Source organism: Papaver somniferum, chromosome 2 (genome assembly GCF_003573695.1).
Source record: "Papaver somniferum cultivar HN1 chromosome 2, ASM357369v1, whole genome shotgun sequence".
NCBI lineage: Eukaryota > Viridiplantae > Streptophyta > Magnoliopsida > Ranunculales > Papaveraceae > Papaver > Papaver somniferum.
This window is the reverse complement of record NC_039359.1, coordinates 103,092,817-103,110,696: the sequence shown is the minus strand read 5'-3', so window position 1 is coordinate 103,110,696 and position 17,880 is coordinate 103,092,817. Positions and strand designations below refer to the sequence as shown.

Here is a 17,880-nt window from a genome sequence, read left to right as displayed (position 1 = left end):
AGAAACTAGAAGAGCAAAAGATAACAAAAGAAAGAGAATAAAAGAGAACACAGACAGAGATGAGGAACAGGGAAGAATAGGGAACAATAACTAAGGGATTAACAATGGCAGTGAAGCAAACTAACAATGATCATGGGAAAGAAGCAAAAATCAGTGGCAATGAGGCACAAAGGCAGTTAGCCTAAGGCAAGGGAGCAACAATGAAACAAATGGTAACAGTGGCAGTTAACAGGAAACAAAACCAAATAAACCAAGGTTGTTAGCCAAGGGCAGGGAGGAGAAGAAGTAACAAAACAGTTAAGTTGCAAGTGACTGTGAAAACAAAATGTGGGTTAAGCTAAGGCTTTGAATCCACCCTTGTGTCCTAGCCAAACAATGTGATCCTAGGTTGAGTTGAAAATCCTATGCATACATCTAGAATGGGAGGAAAATCAGCTTGCTCACTGATATGCCTCTAGTATTGACTGTCTTTTGACAGCACAGTCAATCACAGGCATACCAGAGCACTAATTTCTTCCCATTGCACAAGCAAAACACTGCACTAAGGCTCTAACCTAGCATTCCACTACCTAACAGTCCACTAAAGCTTCATCTGAGCCTCAGCAGTGAACTCAGAACATGAGAAAACAGATGGAACAACACATGATTAACAGGAACAACACAAAAATTGGAGAGACTGGCTAATCCAGTTCTCCCAAAACATCACATTAACAACAACAGCAACATGACATTAAAACAGGGAAAGGAATTAAACACATGAACATTACATCAAATGGAGAAACATGGATAGCAAAACATGAATTGAAACAAGATAAACTAAAACTGAATTTGGAATTAAAATTGAAAATTAAAATTAAATCTACAAATACAAAACAGGGAAGAAAAAATCTACCCAAGAGGAACTGGCTAGTCCAGCCCTCATGGGGATACACTGGCTAGTCCAGAGATGCGTTATACAACAACCCAAGGTCTCAATTTATAGTTTCACACGTCTAACCCTAGAATCCCCAAAATATCAGAATTAGGGTTTCAAAGAAATCAAAATTAAATCATACCTACTTTCTGAAAACACTCAATAACGTCGACCCATTCTTCTATTGTGTCTTCTGTGTCTTCCCATGCCTTCAATTTGTCCATTGATGCCTACCAACTATTCTCTCCAATTTCACACACAAACGGCTAGGGTTTGGGGCGATGTGAAATTGAAAAGTCTAGTTGAAAGACATAGAGGTGATGATGGACTTAGGGTTGGTGGTAAGTGGAGTTAGTGGTGGTTGTGGTAGTGGCAGAGAGTTGGTGGCGGAGCAGGTGGTGGAAAAGGTGGTGGTATGGCGTCTGTAGAGGAATGGAGAAGATGGAGTCGATGGAAATAAGGAGGGGAGTGTTTGGCTAGGGGTATAGGGTGTTCGATACTTGGGTGTTAGGCGGGTTCAGCGAGGTTTGATGATCTGCGACAAGGAGCGATGGATGGGAAGATGGTAGGTGGATCCAACGGAGATACGAAGGTAAGCGTGGAGCGACCGTCGGATGAAGGGATGTAGCAAAACGGACGACCCAAGATGGAGATGGGCGTTGCGATGTAAAGCAGGGGCTTCGGAGTTTGATGTGCGATGATGGAGAGACCGTAGGATGCTGAAATGCTTCGATCTGACGGCTGAAATCCGAGACGGGCTTGGATAGTGGAAATGTGTTTGAGTAAGGGTTTTGGGCCTTGGGTATGCCAAGCCTCTTGGTTTTGTGCACAACGTTCTTCGCGGCTTCCTTGCGTAACTCCTCCCGGCTTTTCACTACTTTTCTGCTCTATTCCGCTCCGCAATTCATCCAAACTTTATTTATTACCTAAAAATATAAAATTAAGTAAGAAAAATATTTATTCTTGAAAACAATGAAAATACAGAATATGGGATAAAATGTAGAATTAATGCACAAAGGATGAGTTAAATGCCAACAAAAAGGGATAAATATATGCACTTTTTAGCACTCATCAAGCCGCGAAGGGAAGGCCGGCATGACATGGCTTAGGCGCGGCAAGGTGGATGACGCGGCATGCCTTTGGCACATGTGGCATGGTCGGCATGCCCTGGCGTGGTTTAGGCGCGGCTAAACTAGGGTTTTGGCGTTGGGAAAAAGTTTACCATGCGTTGGTTGTTGACCTTGGACGGCTGAGATTTGCATCTAAGATGGAAGGGTGGCTGTTGATTGTCGCACGCCTTCGTTTTTGCAGCCGTGAAGGGAAGGCCGACATGGCATGGATTAGGCGCGACAAGGTGGATAGCGAGGCATGCCATTGGCACATGTGGCATGGTCGGCATGCCTTGGCGTGGTTTAGGCGCGACCAAACTAGGGTTTTGGCGTTGGGCCAAAGGTTACCATGCGTTGTTTGGCGACCTTGGACGGATAAGATTTGCATCTAAGATGGAAAGGTGGCCGTTGATCATCGCACGCCTTCGTTTTGGTAGCCGCATAGGGAAGGCCGGCATGGTATGGCGCAGCAAGGTGGTTGGCATGCCATTTGCACATGTGGTGCGGCTGGCATGGTTGGCATGCCTTGGCGCGGAGGTGCGACTGGCATGGCATGACATTGGTGCGGCTGGAATGGTTGGCATGCCTTGGCGCAGAGGTGCGGCTGGCATGTCATGCCATTGGCGCAGAGGTGCGGCTGGCATGCCTTGGCGCAGAGGTGCGGCTGGCATGCCTTGGCGCAGAGGTGCGGCTGGCATGCCTTGGCGCAGAGCTGCGGCTGGCACGGCATGCCATTGGTGCAGTGGGCGGCTGGCATGGGTTGTATGCCTTGGCGCGGAGGTGCGGCTGGCATGGCATGCCATTGGCGCAATGGTGTGGCTGGCATGGTTGGCATGCCTTGGCGCGGAGATGTGGCTGGCATGGTATGCCATTGGCACAGTGGTGTGGCTGGCATGGTTGGAATGCCTTGGCGCGGAGACGTGGCTGGCATGGTATGCCATTGGCACAGTGGTGTGGCTGGCATGGTGTGCATGCCTTGGCGCGGTGACGTGGCTGACATAGTCTGCCATTGACACAGTGGTGCGGCTGGCATGGTTGGCATGCCTTGGCGCGGTAGCATGAGAATTAGGGTTTGACATAGATGATGTCAGTCAGTGTTAAGGGTTCTGCCGTGGAACATGACCCATGTAAAAAAAAAGGGTACTCTGGTAATTCTTACGTAGGCATGCTGATTGATTCAATAAATGTGCTAATGATCATAGTGACATCATGTCAGATGTACAATTTTACGATTTTGACCCTAAGCTAAAAACCACCATCAACAACTGCCAAGAACCGTTGCTGCTTGTTTGTTGATACCAGCCAGAGGTTTACCGTAACAACAACCACTACAAAGCTCAGGAGACACGGTGAACCCAAAAGTCATAGCCACGACAAGGTCATCTACTCTTCAAAGGTGTAGCGTAAGGATATCATCACCTATTTGCCCAGAACGCGTATGCAACACTTTACGAGACCCACGACGGATCCCAAGCCAACTCATAGGAAACAATTTTAGTAACCAAAGAGAAGTGCGACCGGGGACTGCTCATCGCGGTCCATCCCCGACAACAATCAAGCATTCATGCACTACACCAAATTTAGCATTTAGCAACATCTTAAATCTGTTGCTGACCGGGCTTGCAACAGATTTTTTCCGTTGCTAAACACCCTATCGCAGTTTTTCGCGACAGCTCTAGCTCTGTTGCTAATTTCGGCAACGGTAGTAGCAATAGAAACAAGCTGTTGCAAAATCAAAATATAGAAACAGAACAGAACTATTTAGCATCACATTTTTGCCGTCGCTAAAGTTTTTGCAACAAAAAAAAGGTCAAGTCTTCGTTGACCTAGTCAAAACGGATTTTCCCACAATTTATCATGCAATACCCCAGTTCCCTGCAAAACCCTGATTCATTTTATATCCAGCAATTCAATCTGATAGTTCTCATACTCTATGTTCACACATACATTCCCACAGGTTTAAACCTCAAAGACATTATACAAAGAAAGCAAACCAAATACATGTTGCATTAAGAAAATCAGGTGTCAAATTGTACAACTGAAAGATTGCATATGTAAATATGTTCTTGTTTCTTACATTGTACTGGTGCAACTATGTTTGTTTTAGCTTCTAAGGATTGCATATAGAAACAAAATGTTACAATCTCTTACAGTGAGTAATCAGAATGCAGCAGATTATTGTGGCTTTGAGAGGATGATCACACGAGGATGTTGAATTCTCGTCTTGTAAATACGACCAAGATGATGAAGAATCTGTCACAGATACATATAGTTAGAGATAACAAATAAAGAAAGTAAGAATACTTCAGAATTCAGGGTATATACTCTATTGTTAGTGATTTTCTTATACCTGAAAAATACTGGGGACCAATGAGACTCGAGTAAGTGTTGGGATTTCTGATGAGTGAAGCTCAGTAGTTGAGCTAGTCTGTTACCAGAACTGAACTGATCATCTCGGCGATACTCTTCAAACTCTGGAATTTTTAACAAGTATCCCAATTTAGGTTTCACAATACGACACACATAATCTAAGAATCAGTAACTATAAAAGCAAACAGAACAACTTCATTCTAAAACAAAATATGGACATAAATCATGCAAGATTTTGGCGGTGGAAGAAATTACATATTCAGACACACAAGTCACTTCATCCATTACCTAAAAAAAATAGGGACTTGAATAAGTATATAACTTATGGACATAAATCATGCAAGATTTTGGCGGTGGAAGAAATTACATAATCAGACACACAAGTTACTCCATCTATTACCTAAAAAAAATAGGGACTTGAATAAGTATATAACTTACCCAATCGCTGGTACAACGGACCCCCTCCATTCCACGATGCAACTAATTCAGATAGAGAATGCTTGAAATGGATATCGAACCTGGAAAACTGCGTTAGCTATAGGAATACTCATGACTATAGTTCATGTCATGTTTGCAAAATATTTTACTAAGAAGTTTACAGAAGGGGAGGCACTGAATACCTGCTTGTTTTGACAGCTAAGCATGTGTCATTCGACTTGCACTAGCTGATACTTTCTTACTCCCTTCTCGACGAGGCCCTAAGTCGCCTGTTTTGGGGGCTTGCTTAGCTCGACTTTGCCTAAACAAAAAAATAAAGAATGTTACAAACTATACAATCGGAAGACAAAATACACAAACAAAACCCGAATATAGACAATCAGAAGTAAAAGGAAATATTTTGTTCCCGAATATACAACATTCGGAGAATAAGATAATTTTTTTGCTACCGAATACTCATCAATTAGAGTTCAGGAAGCTCTGAACTTTTCAGCCTATATAATCGGAAGTCATTCAAAAAAAATTCTACCGAATAAATACTGGTCCCAAAATGGGATTTTGCCTAAATCACAATTTTGAGAATTTTTCAAAATATATATATTCGGTAGTAAGTTTACTTCCAAAAACTGTGTCTCTACTTAAATATAATCGGAAACCAACAAATTCATTAAACTACCGATTATTACCAGTTTGTACACAGGAAGATATGGCCAACAATATTCGGCAGATAACCAACATATATTTCTCCTGAATACTGTCGATGTTCTTGAGAAATGAAGAACACGACTACATTCGGAAGTAAATTAGCATGAATATCTCCCGAATCTGGGTAAATAACCGAAAACCCTAGTATTTTTTTCTCGATTCGTCTAATTAAAGCGAAATAAACCCAAAAAATGATAGAGTCTTACCTAATTGGGGCCATTTGAAGTTGTCGGATTGTTTGACTGTCAGAATCGCCACCACCAACTACATCCGCGTCTTCGTGTTCTTCGCGTTCTTTGTCATTTTCAGCAACAATCTCTTTATTTCTTGCTACCAATATTTGGATCGATACCGCGAGGAACGTTTTCAGTTTTAGGTCTGTGGGGTTCATTACCCTTACCCATTGTTTTATAAATGAATCAACGATGTTTTACTTTGGCGATTCACGACGAAGACGATGAATTGAAAAAAGAGGAAATTTTTTTCCCTCCACAATCGGGAGTGAAGGGAAAGAACTGAAGAAGAAGAGTTGAAATGTGAAGAAAGGATTTTTATTTGGTTTTTATTTTCTTTTTAATACAAGGGCATTTAGGTAACTTCAATGTGTTATAGGGTATCCCTTAACTAGTGCCCTTAGCTGGGTATAAATTGTTGGCCCCTATATCCTTTTAAGTGGCCCCTAAAAATGCCAGGATCAAAGGGGGGGAGATGTACAAGAGGAATGGGTTTTATAATTGCTTGGAAAAGAAGAATTTCACAAATAAATCGGAAGGAATCGGAGTGTTCTCGCATAAGCTGGATCTCAATATCATCAGACATGTATGTAAGTAGTGTAATGGCCTAAGCGGTTTATGAAATTTAGTTTTTGGAGTCCAGTGATTTCCGTGGTTTTCTTCCTTTGTGATTGATACCAAACATTCCTGGGTTTTTTTTCAGCTGCAAGCACGGAGACGACAATGCTGGGATGTTTTTCCGTCTTCATCCGTCGATAAAGTTCTCAACATTGATATCAGGGACTGCGGAGAACATGAATTAATTTACATGCAAACATAAATATCCTCCAACTTTAACGTTCTCACTCAAAGGCTAGCATGAAGAGCCGTCCATAAAGATGAATGATTTTTTGGACACTACTCAAAAATGGTGGGGACTACTAAGTGATAAAATATCTACCCTATAATTATAAGGGGTGTCCTAAAGTGTGGAAATGGCTAACCTACCCTTAACCTGTATATATTTAACCACCTCCTCCCATCATCATTGTAGCGCCCCCCTAAGCTAGCAACTGACTAATCCAAGAGATTATCTAAATAAAGAGGCACTACGAATCTAAATCATTTACTTAAACAATCAATTAAGAAATCTGCTACAAAACTTATCCCAAAACTAATCCCGTTCAGAATATATATACATGAACTTCTTTCAAATGATACATATACAATAGTCATTTGGTTTACAGATACAATAAACAACATAATAAACATAGAAGAAGTTAACTAATTAACGGAGTCAACACTTGTGGCTTTCGCTGCGCAACTATGATCTGTCTCTGAAAACTGAAAGTGAGAATAATTAACATTTGACTTCTAAGTAAGCAAAAACAAGATTAAGAAAAACAATAATGTTTTCTCAGACATTAAATAGTGACCAAGTCACTGAGATACACAAACACGAATACGGACAAGCTCTTTCGTTAAACAATGTATACTATGGTTGTGCAATTCCGAACTCGCAAATTCACACCTAATCGTAAATATGGATGTCGACAATTCCGAACTCGCAAACTGTCGACCAATATATCATAAAAGCTCTAGGTATAAATGTGAAAGAGCATATCCTCATAGAAGTAAACAAACATGTATATGGACAAACTCCTTCTTCAAACAATGTATACTATGGTTGTGCAATTCCGAACTCGCAAATCCACACCTAATCGTAAATATGGATGTCGACAATTCCGAATTCGCAAACTGTCGACCGATATAAGCATAAAAGCTGAATTCATGTAGGTATAAATGTGAAGGAGCGTACCCTATATACCACAAGTGGAAATTCTCATTTCCCATAACAATTCATAATGACATACCTTGCAAGTCCTTTCCATTTCATGGAAGGATTCAAATATTCAACAAAATTATCATAATGCAATTCAAATAAAGCATGGAATGCATAGGCATACAATGCATGGTTTGTTAAATATAAACTTTTGTAAAAGAAACAACAATGGTTACAAAAGAGTCAAATGTATTCCCACCTCTTTTGATGACAAGCCACGCCTACCTCGAGATCCATGATCCACTGGTTCATCCTTTGAATCGATCGTTGTTAATATAGACTAACTGTTAATCACACAAAAACTCTAAGAACATAGACAAAATGGCTCACACAAGAATCATACAAGTCTATCTAATGGTTCTAGGTCCATTTATCACTTTACACCTTTTCATTCTCTATCTTTAACATAATTAAGTTTTACTAAGTTAAATAGGTTAGTTATATAACCCATTATCTAAGTCTCATGAATTCTACAACTTGTAGATGAAATCACAGGTTAAGTCAGACCATAAGGGTCCAATGCACCAACATAAGATAACTAGCTAGTCTTAAGCCCAAATTATATAAACAGACCCATTAACCAAAAGCCTGGTCCAACTGGTCAACTAACAGTCACATGTCAACTAATAATCAACGTCCAGGGTCAATGGTCAAAGATACCAACTCAGTCAAGGTTCACCGAGTCAAGTCTGGTCATGCCTAGTCACTGAGTTAACTCAGTCAGTCACACTGAGTCAGCTAAACAAATTGAGTCAGCTAAACTGACTGGGATGACTAATAGGTCTAATTCCTATGGAAACTACATTTCTTACACCAATTCCTTAATATCAAAACAGAAGTAAAACATTCATTTATTCTAAATAAATTTCAAGATCAAAATACAAATACAACTGCAATTTAAGCCTACCTGCAATTCAGCAGTTCCAAGCTTCTACAACTAACACTAACTGCAACTCTATAATCATCACCAGTTCAGCTTATTTGCAACTCAGCACATTCAACCACAATTGTGAATCCTTAACAGTTATCCCTAACATATTACCCATTCATATAACTCTCACAACTGCAATACTAACTCAACATTCTCTATATAACCACAGCTGCATATATTAGCCATAATACAACTTCAATCTGCAACAGTTACACACACCACCTTATATCATTCATCTAATTCTCCTTATTAGTTGAGCAAGACATACTTCACCTCATACCACCTGCCTTGAACTCAATTCAATATTCAACAATTCCTTGTAACTTTAACAACATCAAAGCAACTTGTAGCTCCGTTGGAAATCTTACACACAGACATTCATCTATCACCTACACATTCCTTTACATTGCCGTCTTAAACCCCCAACATCACCAATCTGCAATTGCGACTCCAGAACACTCGATTACAACCATCTTCATCACCACCTTCAATTCAGTTCATTCCAATACCTACATTCCAGACCTTCACCATCACGACCCCTGTAGTTTAACCTGAACTACCACTACACTTTCTCCCTGCATCTGCCAACATATCAATGTAAATTATATAATTCTAAACTACATCCAAAATTACTCAATCACACCACTTGGAATCATCCATTCATCCAAATATAACAGTAGCAATATTAACAATTTCCTAAAACTCATCCCATTATTCAACTACACCAGATTATACACAATTCAACACTAAGCACAAAATTTAAACGACATAGAAACTTACCTATTCACTAGCTTCCTTTGAATTGTCAGTTCACCAAACCAATTGCGTTGAAACCCTATTTATAATTTGGGGAAGAACACATAAACCCTAACTTTCTTCAATCTCTAATTCAAACCCAAAACATCAATTAAATCTTCAATTAAGCAAACCCATCTTGTAACCCTGTTTATATCTTCTTAATTCCTACTCAAACCGAATTCCAACACAGCATGCAGAAACCCTAACTATTTGATTCATCCTCGATTCAACTTCAGAACAACTCCAACATCTAATTAACTTCATCCCGTTCCTAAATTGACTAAACCCACTCTTAATCATTTATCAATAACCATCTGCTTCTCTTTCTAAATCCTCTCAGATAAATCTCTTATGAAACACTAACATCAAATCACAATAACAATCAGTTCTTCTCCTCCCGATCCAATTTAACCACAGAATCAGCATCTCCAGTTTCGATGCAACTTACTACCAAGCTGGTATGAACCTCATACAAGATTTATGCTCAATCCCCTTGATTGGGATCGACAGAGAAGAGGAAGATAAAGAAAAGAAATAACAAAGAAGAAGAAGAAATTAAGAAAGATAAGAAAGAAGAACAATTTTCTCGATTAGGTGTAGATGAGGCCGACCAAATTTTGTGACACACCCATTTTCTTTGACACGTGCACCCACGAGGTAATATTCGAAATTACAATTTTACCCTTCGAAAACAAATTGATAAATCTTCTTCACCCAGTGTCCGAATGACGCGTGCGAGTAGTCCATTATGCATAACTTTTCGAGATCTATCCAACGGTACTAGTTTCGTATCCAAATCATTGTTAGATTAATTTCTATTAGTTAACGTTCGTGTTAAACTAATCGAGTTATTATCGGCTAAATCGTCTCTTCACTAGTCTAATAGCGTTGACAAGCTTGAGGTTCGTTACATTCTCCCCACCTTATTCATTTTCGTCCTCGAAAATCAAACCACCTTCTAGTCTTCAAAAACTCCCCACCTTATAGAAAAATCCTATCTCTTGTCTAAGCGCAAACGACAAAAAACAAATCACAAACCTAAATGGCTTTCTATAACTAAAATTTGTGGCTCTAGGTTCAACTATACTGATTCTAATAACTATCATACAAGGAAATCTAATTTTTCTGACACTAATTTTTATCAATAAGATGATTGTCTTACTTACAAGGAAGAATCTTACAAATCTTCTATGTGAAACTATATCTATTGGTTTTCTAAATTAAATTACAGTATATTTCTATGATCGGTCATCTCTGAATGCAGTTTCCCTGTCAAGGTTGGCCAAGCCCAACGATGCCTTCATACGAACAGAGAAAACACAACCTTCACTATTCCCCAGTGCTGGATTAATTAAAAGCTAACTTATTATGACTAATCAATCTCTAAATTCTATTTTAACCAATTTAGCTTGAAAATTTTGCTTCATAATTTATATAAATAGGTTACATCATTTTAAGCAATTTAATCATCAAAAATTATTTAATCATTATTATTATTTGTTTATTCTAATGAAATCGAATTTTAATTCCAAATGAAACTATATTCTTATAACTAGATAATTTTTAAATTCATGTACTATTAATAATAACTTAATGTTATATCCATTATCCAAATGTTACTATTATTGTTATTCTTATTATTTTCAACGTGTCTATTTGCTTATTTCCTTATGTGACTTGATATAAGTAAATAACAGCTAACAATTTTTCATAATTATTTGGTATTAACAATTTTATTAATATTATTACATTTATTTCTTATTTCTTAAACTGATAAAAGTTAATCGTAATTAATCATACTGTCATGTCAGGTTTAATTTTATTATTAATACTAGATTCGGTTTGATCTAACTTCATTTCCTAAAATTTTATTTATTGCTAAATAATCCTTAAGTTGTACTCTTAGTAAAAATTACATTTTGCTATTACTATCGAATAATTATTATCCAAATGATATTTGCAATAACTCTAAATTTTATAATAATTAGTATTATATAGTATTATCATTTGCTTATTTTATCAAAAGTTATTGTCTTAATTATATCATGTTCATTATTCTTAAGTTAATAGTCCAGTTGGTATACTAAACTTTAATCTTCTAAATATAACTCTGGATTCGCGTAAAGATTGATAATTCATATTGAATCCGTATAATGTCTTGTTAAATATTGTTTTTAATATGATTTAAACTTAAGTCTGCGTAAAAATACAATACGTCTTAATAATTTTTACATAATAAGTATATTATTCATAGATAAATTTATTTCCTTTAAATCTAATTTTGTACTAAGTATCCAAGTACTATAAATATCACTTCATGTGTATAGATTAGTGATTCGGTGAATCATTTATCGGACTAAAGGTAATCTGGGTATAAAGATCGTTAACAAGTTTAGTCTCTATTTTATGCATTATATAACCTCATCTTCTTAATCCTAACGAATAAATCTTATATTAACTATCTGGTTTAAACACAAACATACAATTCTAATTTGTTATTAGTTAACTTTGCAAAACTTAATCGTAGATAAGCGTTACCATTTTTTTCCATAATTATTTTTATTTTATTTTTTTCGTTATATATCCTTTTTGAAATTTTAATTAAGTTTAATATGGTACTAACTGGTAAATGCTAACATTACTCTATTAAAACTACTATTACTGTTATTATCATCTATAATTACTATATTAATAGTTTTATTATTAACATCAGTGGTCGAACTATTATTCCAACTACTCTCCCAAATGTTATTGAGTTCCAAAAATATTATTAAGATTTATGTGATTGTAAATTATTGACCCTATGTATAAGTCAAGATGCTTAATAAGTCTATAATACTAATCTCACTATTTATTTATCTATTTTTAATATTGGATTCTCTACGTGTTTATACTTTTTAGATTAATTATTCTCAAATGCCTATTAGCTAAAGTTATTGGTGTACCCTACATTTTTTACATCATAACAAACAACCAAAACAAAACAATTCAATTAATCAAATTAAGGATTTTAATTATTGATAGCTTTTAGTGATTAAGATTTATCTCACAATCCAACCCAGTTCTAAACTAATCTAGTTCTCTAACTGGCAGTGGCTAATTCTATATTTTTCCATATAAGATCAAATAGTGAGCTCTGATACCAACACTGTAGCGCCCCCTAAGCTAGCAGCTGACTAATCCAAGAGATTAGCTAAATAAAGAGGCACTACGAATCTAAATCATTTACTTAAACAATCAATTAAAAAATCTTCTACAAAACTCATCCCAAAACTAACCCCGCTCAGAATATATATACATGTACTTCTCTCAAATGATACATATACAATAGTCATTTGGTTTACAGATACAATAAAGAACATAATAAACATAGCAGAAGTTAACTAATTAACGGAGTCAACACTTGTGGCTTTCGCTGCGCAACTCTGATCTGTCTCTGAAAACTGAAAGTGGGAATAATTAACATTTAACTTCTAAGTAATCATAAACAAGATTAAGAAAAACAATAATGTTTTCTCAGACATTAAATAGTGACCAAGTCACTGGGATACACAAACACGAATACGGACAAGCTCTTTCTTCAAACAATGTATACTATTGTTGTGCAATTCCGAACTCGAAAATCCACACCTAATCGTAAATATGGATGTCGACAATTCCGAACTCGCAAACTGTCGACCAACATATCATAAAAGCTCTAGGCATAAATGTGAAAGAGCATATCCTCACAGAAGTAAAAAAACATGTATATGGACAAACTCCTTCTTCAAACAATGTATACTATGGTTGTGCAATTCCGAACTCGCAAAACCACACCTAATCGTAAATATGGATGTCGACAATTCCGAATTCGCAAACTGTCGACCGATATAAGCATAAAAGCTGAATTCATGTAGGTATAAATGTGAAGGAGCGTACCCTATATACCACAAGTGGAAATTCTCATTTCCCATAACAATTCATAATGACATACCTTGCAAGTCCTTTCCATTTCATGGAAGGATTCAAAGATTCAACAAAATTATCATAATGCAATTCAAATAAAGCATGGAATGCATAGGCATACAATGCATGGTTTGTTAAATATAAACTTTTGTAAAAGAAACAACAATGGTTACAAAAGAGTCAAATGTATTCCCACCTCTTTTGATGACAAGCCACGCCTACCTCGAGATCCACGATCCACTGGTTCATCCTTTGAATCGATCGTTGTTAATATAGACTAACTGTTAATCACACAAAAACTCTAAGAACATAGACAAAATGGCTCACACAAGAATCATACAAGTCTATCTAATGGTTCTAGGTCCATTTATCACTTTACACCTTTTCATGCTCTATCTTTAACATAATTAAGATTTACTAAGTTAAATAGGTTGGTTTCATAACCCATTATCTAAGTCTCATGAATTCTACAACTTGTAGATGAAATCACAGGTTAAGTCAGACCATAAGGGTCCAATACACCAACATAAGATAACTAGCTAGTCTTAAGCCCAAATCATATAAACAAGCCCATTAACCAAAAGCCTGGTCCAATTGGTCAACTAACGGTCAACTAACAGTCACATGTCAACTAATAGTCAACGTCCAGAGTCAATGGTCAAAGAGACCAACTCAGTCAAAGTTCACCGAGTCAAGTCTGGTCAGGCCTAGTCACTGAGTTAACTCAGTCAGTCACACTGAGTCAGCTAAACAAATTGAGTCAGCTAAACTGACTGGGATGACTAATAGGTCTAATTCCTATGGAAACTACATTTCTTACACCATTCCTTAATATCAAAACAGAAGTAAAACATTCATTTATTCTAAATAAATTTCAAGATCAAAATACAAATGCAACTACAATTTAAGCCTACCTGCAATTCAGCAGTTCCAAGCTTCTACAACTAACACTAACTGCAACTCTATAATCATCACCAGTTCAGCTTATTTGCAACTCAGCACATTCAACCACAATTGTGAATCCTTAACAGTTATCCCTAGCATATTACCCATTCATATAACTCTCACAACTGCAATACTAACTCAACATTCTCTATATAACCACAGCTGCATATATTAGCCATAATACAACTTCAATCTGCAACAGTTACACACACCACCCTATATCATTCATCTAATTCTCCTTATTAGTTGAGCAAGACATACGACACCTCATACCACCTTCCTTAAACTCAATTCAATATTCAACAATTCCTTGTAACTTTAACAACATCAAAGAAACTTGTAGCTCAGTTGGAAATCTTACACACACAGATTCATCTATCACCTACACATTCCTTTACATTGCCGTCTTAAACCCCTAACATCACCAATCTGCAACTGCGACTCCAGAACACTCGATTACAACCATCTTCATCACCACCTGCAATTTAGTTCATTCCAATACCTACATTCCATACCTTCACCATCACGACCCCTGTAGTTTAACCTGAACTACCACTACACTTCCTCCCTGCATCTGCCAACATATCAATGTAAATTATATAATTCTAAACTACATCCACAATTACTCAACCACATCACTTGGAATCATCCATTCATCCAAATATAATAGCAGCAGTATTAACAGTTTCCTTAAACTCATCCCATTATTCAACTACACCAGACTATACACAATTCAACACTAAGCACAAAATTTAAACGACATAGAAACTTACCCATTCACTAGCTTCCTTTGAATTGTCAGTTCACCAAACCAATTGCGTTGAAACCCTAATTATAATTTGGGGAAGAACACATAAACCCTAACTTTCTTCAATCTCTAATTCAAACCCAAAACATCAATTAAATCTTCAATTAAGCAAACCCATCTTGTAACCTGTCTATATCTTCTTAATTCCTACTCAAACCGAATTCCAACACAACATGCAGAAACCCTAACTATTTGATTCATCCTCGATTCAACTTCAGAACAACTCCCAACATCTAATTAACTTCATCCCGTTCCTAAATTGACTAAACCCACTCTTAATCATTTATCAATAACATCTGCCTCTCTTTCTAAATCCTCTCAGATAAATCTCTTATGAAACCCTAACATCATATCATAATAACAATCAGTTCTTCTCCTCCCGATCCAATTTAACCACAGAATCAACATCTCCACCTTCGATTCAACTTACTACCAAGCTGGTATGAACCTCATACAAGATTTATGCTCAATCTCCTTGATTGGGATCGACAGAGAAGATGAAGATAAAGAAAAGAAATAACAAAGAAGAATAAGAAATTAAGAAAGATAAGAAAGAAGAATAATCTTCTCGGTTACGTGTAGATGAGGCGGATCAAATTTGGTGACACACCCATTTGCTTTGACACGTGCACCCACGAGGTAATATTCAAAATTACAATTTTACCCTTCGAAAACAAATTGATAAATCTTCTTCACCCAGTGTCCGAATGACGCGTGCGAGTAGTCCATTATGCATAAATTTTCGAGATCTATCCAACGGTACTAGTTTCGTATCTAAATCGTTGTTAGATTAATTTTTATTAATTAACGTTCGTGTTAAACTAATCGAGTTATTATCGGCTAAATCGTCTCTTGACTAGTCTAATAGCGTTGACAAGCTTGAGGTTCCTTACAATCACCACCTATATATATAACCACCTCCTCCCATCACCACGTCGCAATTTTTTTCAACTAATCGAACTTTTCTCTGAAAATCTATATATTGAGTTCGGTTACGTCGCAAATTTTTTCATTTTATTTTCCCAGCAGAACTTTTATTTCGGTTACGTCGCAATTTTTTTATCCTAACCAAACTTTTCTCTGAAAGAAAAAACTCCATTAAAGCTGAGTTTGGCTACCTGCATTTTTAGAAATATTAGCCGAACTACACTTGCAGATGAGTTCGGCTACCTGTTAACCAAACCGAAATCAATTTGTAAATTGATCATTTTTAGGAATGTTTTGGCCAATTCAAGCACCATTAACTAAATCTGAAGTATCCTTGAGTACCCAATACATCATACTCTTGTTGTGGCTCTTAAAGAAAAAGATCTAACTTTTTTTTCTTCCAAAATCCTCATCTTCATTATCATCTTCATCTTCTTCTTCTCCCTCTCAATAATTATTCTTTTGAAAAAAATCAAATTATTAATTTAATCTCATTAATCATTAATTAACTCACTAATCAATACACTAACTAATTTTATTATCAAGGGAAAATTTGGTATTAAAATAATTAGATAAGGGATAACTCAAAATTACTTCAAATATCCACCCAAAAAATGAAGAGTAGTCCCCCTCCATTTTTGAGTACCGCCCAAAAAATCGTTCAACAAAATTCAAAACCTAATTGTAAAATTCGATTCTCCTTGTTGGTTAATTACTGCATGAGTTGTCACAATCATTTTTACTGGCTATTTACTCCTACTTTCACAATCATTCATAGTCACAGAGGACTAACTTGTCCACCACCATAAAGGAGAAACAAAGAAAACAATACTTCTTTGTTCCAATTTTTGTCTTTTGAAATCCGAAGACCTATTCCAAATAGCAGTTGATAAGCTTTATCTCTTTTAACAACTGTTCCACGCCATGAAGGAGAAATAGAGAAAAAATGACAATGTTGACTAAGATTTTGAACCTAAGAGAAAAAAGGTTAACAAAAGAACTCTATTATTGGGACTTAAAAAGGGTGAGTTATTTGGGGTTTAATGGGGTCATGAAATAACAATTCATAGAACCCCTTATCTATCTTTTTTTGTAATGTCTAATCTACCCTTAATTTGATTAATGCTAATTAAATTGATTAAGCTAACTAATCATTTTTAGTGAACTAATCAAATCATTAATCTTTTGCGAATTAAAACTTGATTTTTTGGAGTTTTGAAGAAAGAAAAATGACGATTTTGGTGAAATTTTTTTTGAAAAATTTGAAGAAAAATGATGAAACCATTCATCACAAAACTCAAGATAACCTTATAATCAACTCCCAACATCAATTTTATCAATTCAAATCCGTCAAAAATAAGAGCAAAATCTGGAGCTTGTTTTTACGGCTGGGTAAATGTGCCGACCCAGCCGAAAATACCAATAAACGGTTGGGATATTAGGAACTCCCATCCGTGAACACATAAAAACTGATGGGAAGTTAAGAATTTCTAGACGTTATGCTTCCTAGAATAACCTGAGTTTGTATTACGGCTGGATTAACATAATTTTCCCGTCCGTAATTCAATTTGAAAGTTGAGAATTTTTTTGTTTCATCATGAATTTTTACTAATACTTTCATTAACTAGACCACAATAAAACTCATTACATGCTTAATATATCCCCATTAAAAAGTTGGTTTTAACATTCCGATGTATCAAGAAATCTTTGATGATGGTCATTTGAGCTCCGAAATTGAAATTATAACCTTTCCATTTTCTCCATTCCTTCTTAGGTTGAGCTACGACTTCTTCATCAGTCTCAGCTCTAAGTCGAAGTTTCTTGCACATACGAAGTAAAACCATATACTCTTCCACTTTTTTGCGTATGTTTGAGAATCAAAGATACAATTCAATCCCGTCACGGTTGTTAGTGTTACCTGTTTCACTACAAAAAA

General features: G+C 36.4%; 1 long non-coding RNA gene across 1 annotated transcript; it reads right to left on the bottom strand.

Annotated features, from left to right (window-relative positions):
• Window positions 1–13,497: 13,497 nt before the first annotated feature.
• Window positions 13,498–15,545, bottom strand: LOC113353773. Its single transcript, XR_003361517.1, has 3 exons — window positions 14,983–15,545; window positions 14,179–14,783; window positions 13,498–13,545 (listed from the first exon to the last, which is right to left on the bottom strand). It is a non-coding gene; the product is annotated as an uncharacterized LOC113353773 (long non-coding RNA).
• Window positions 15,546–17,880: the final 2,335 nt, after the last annotated feature.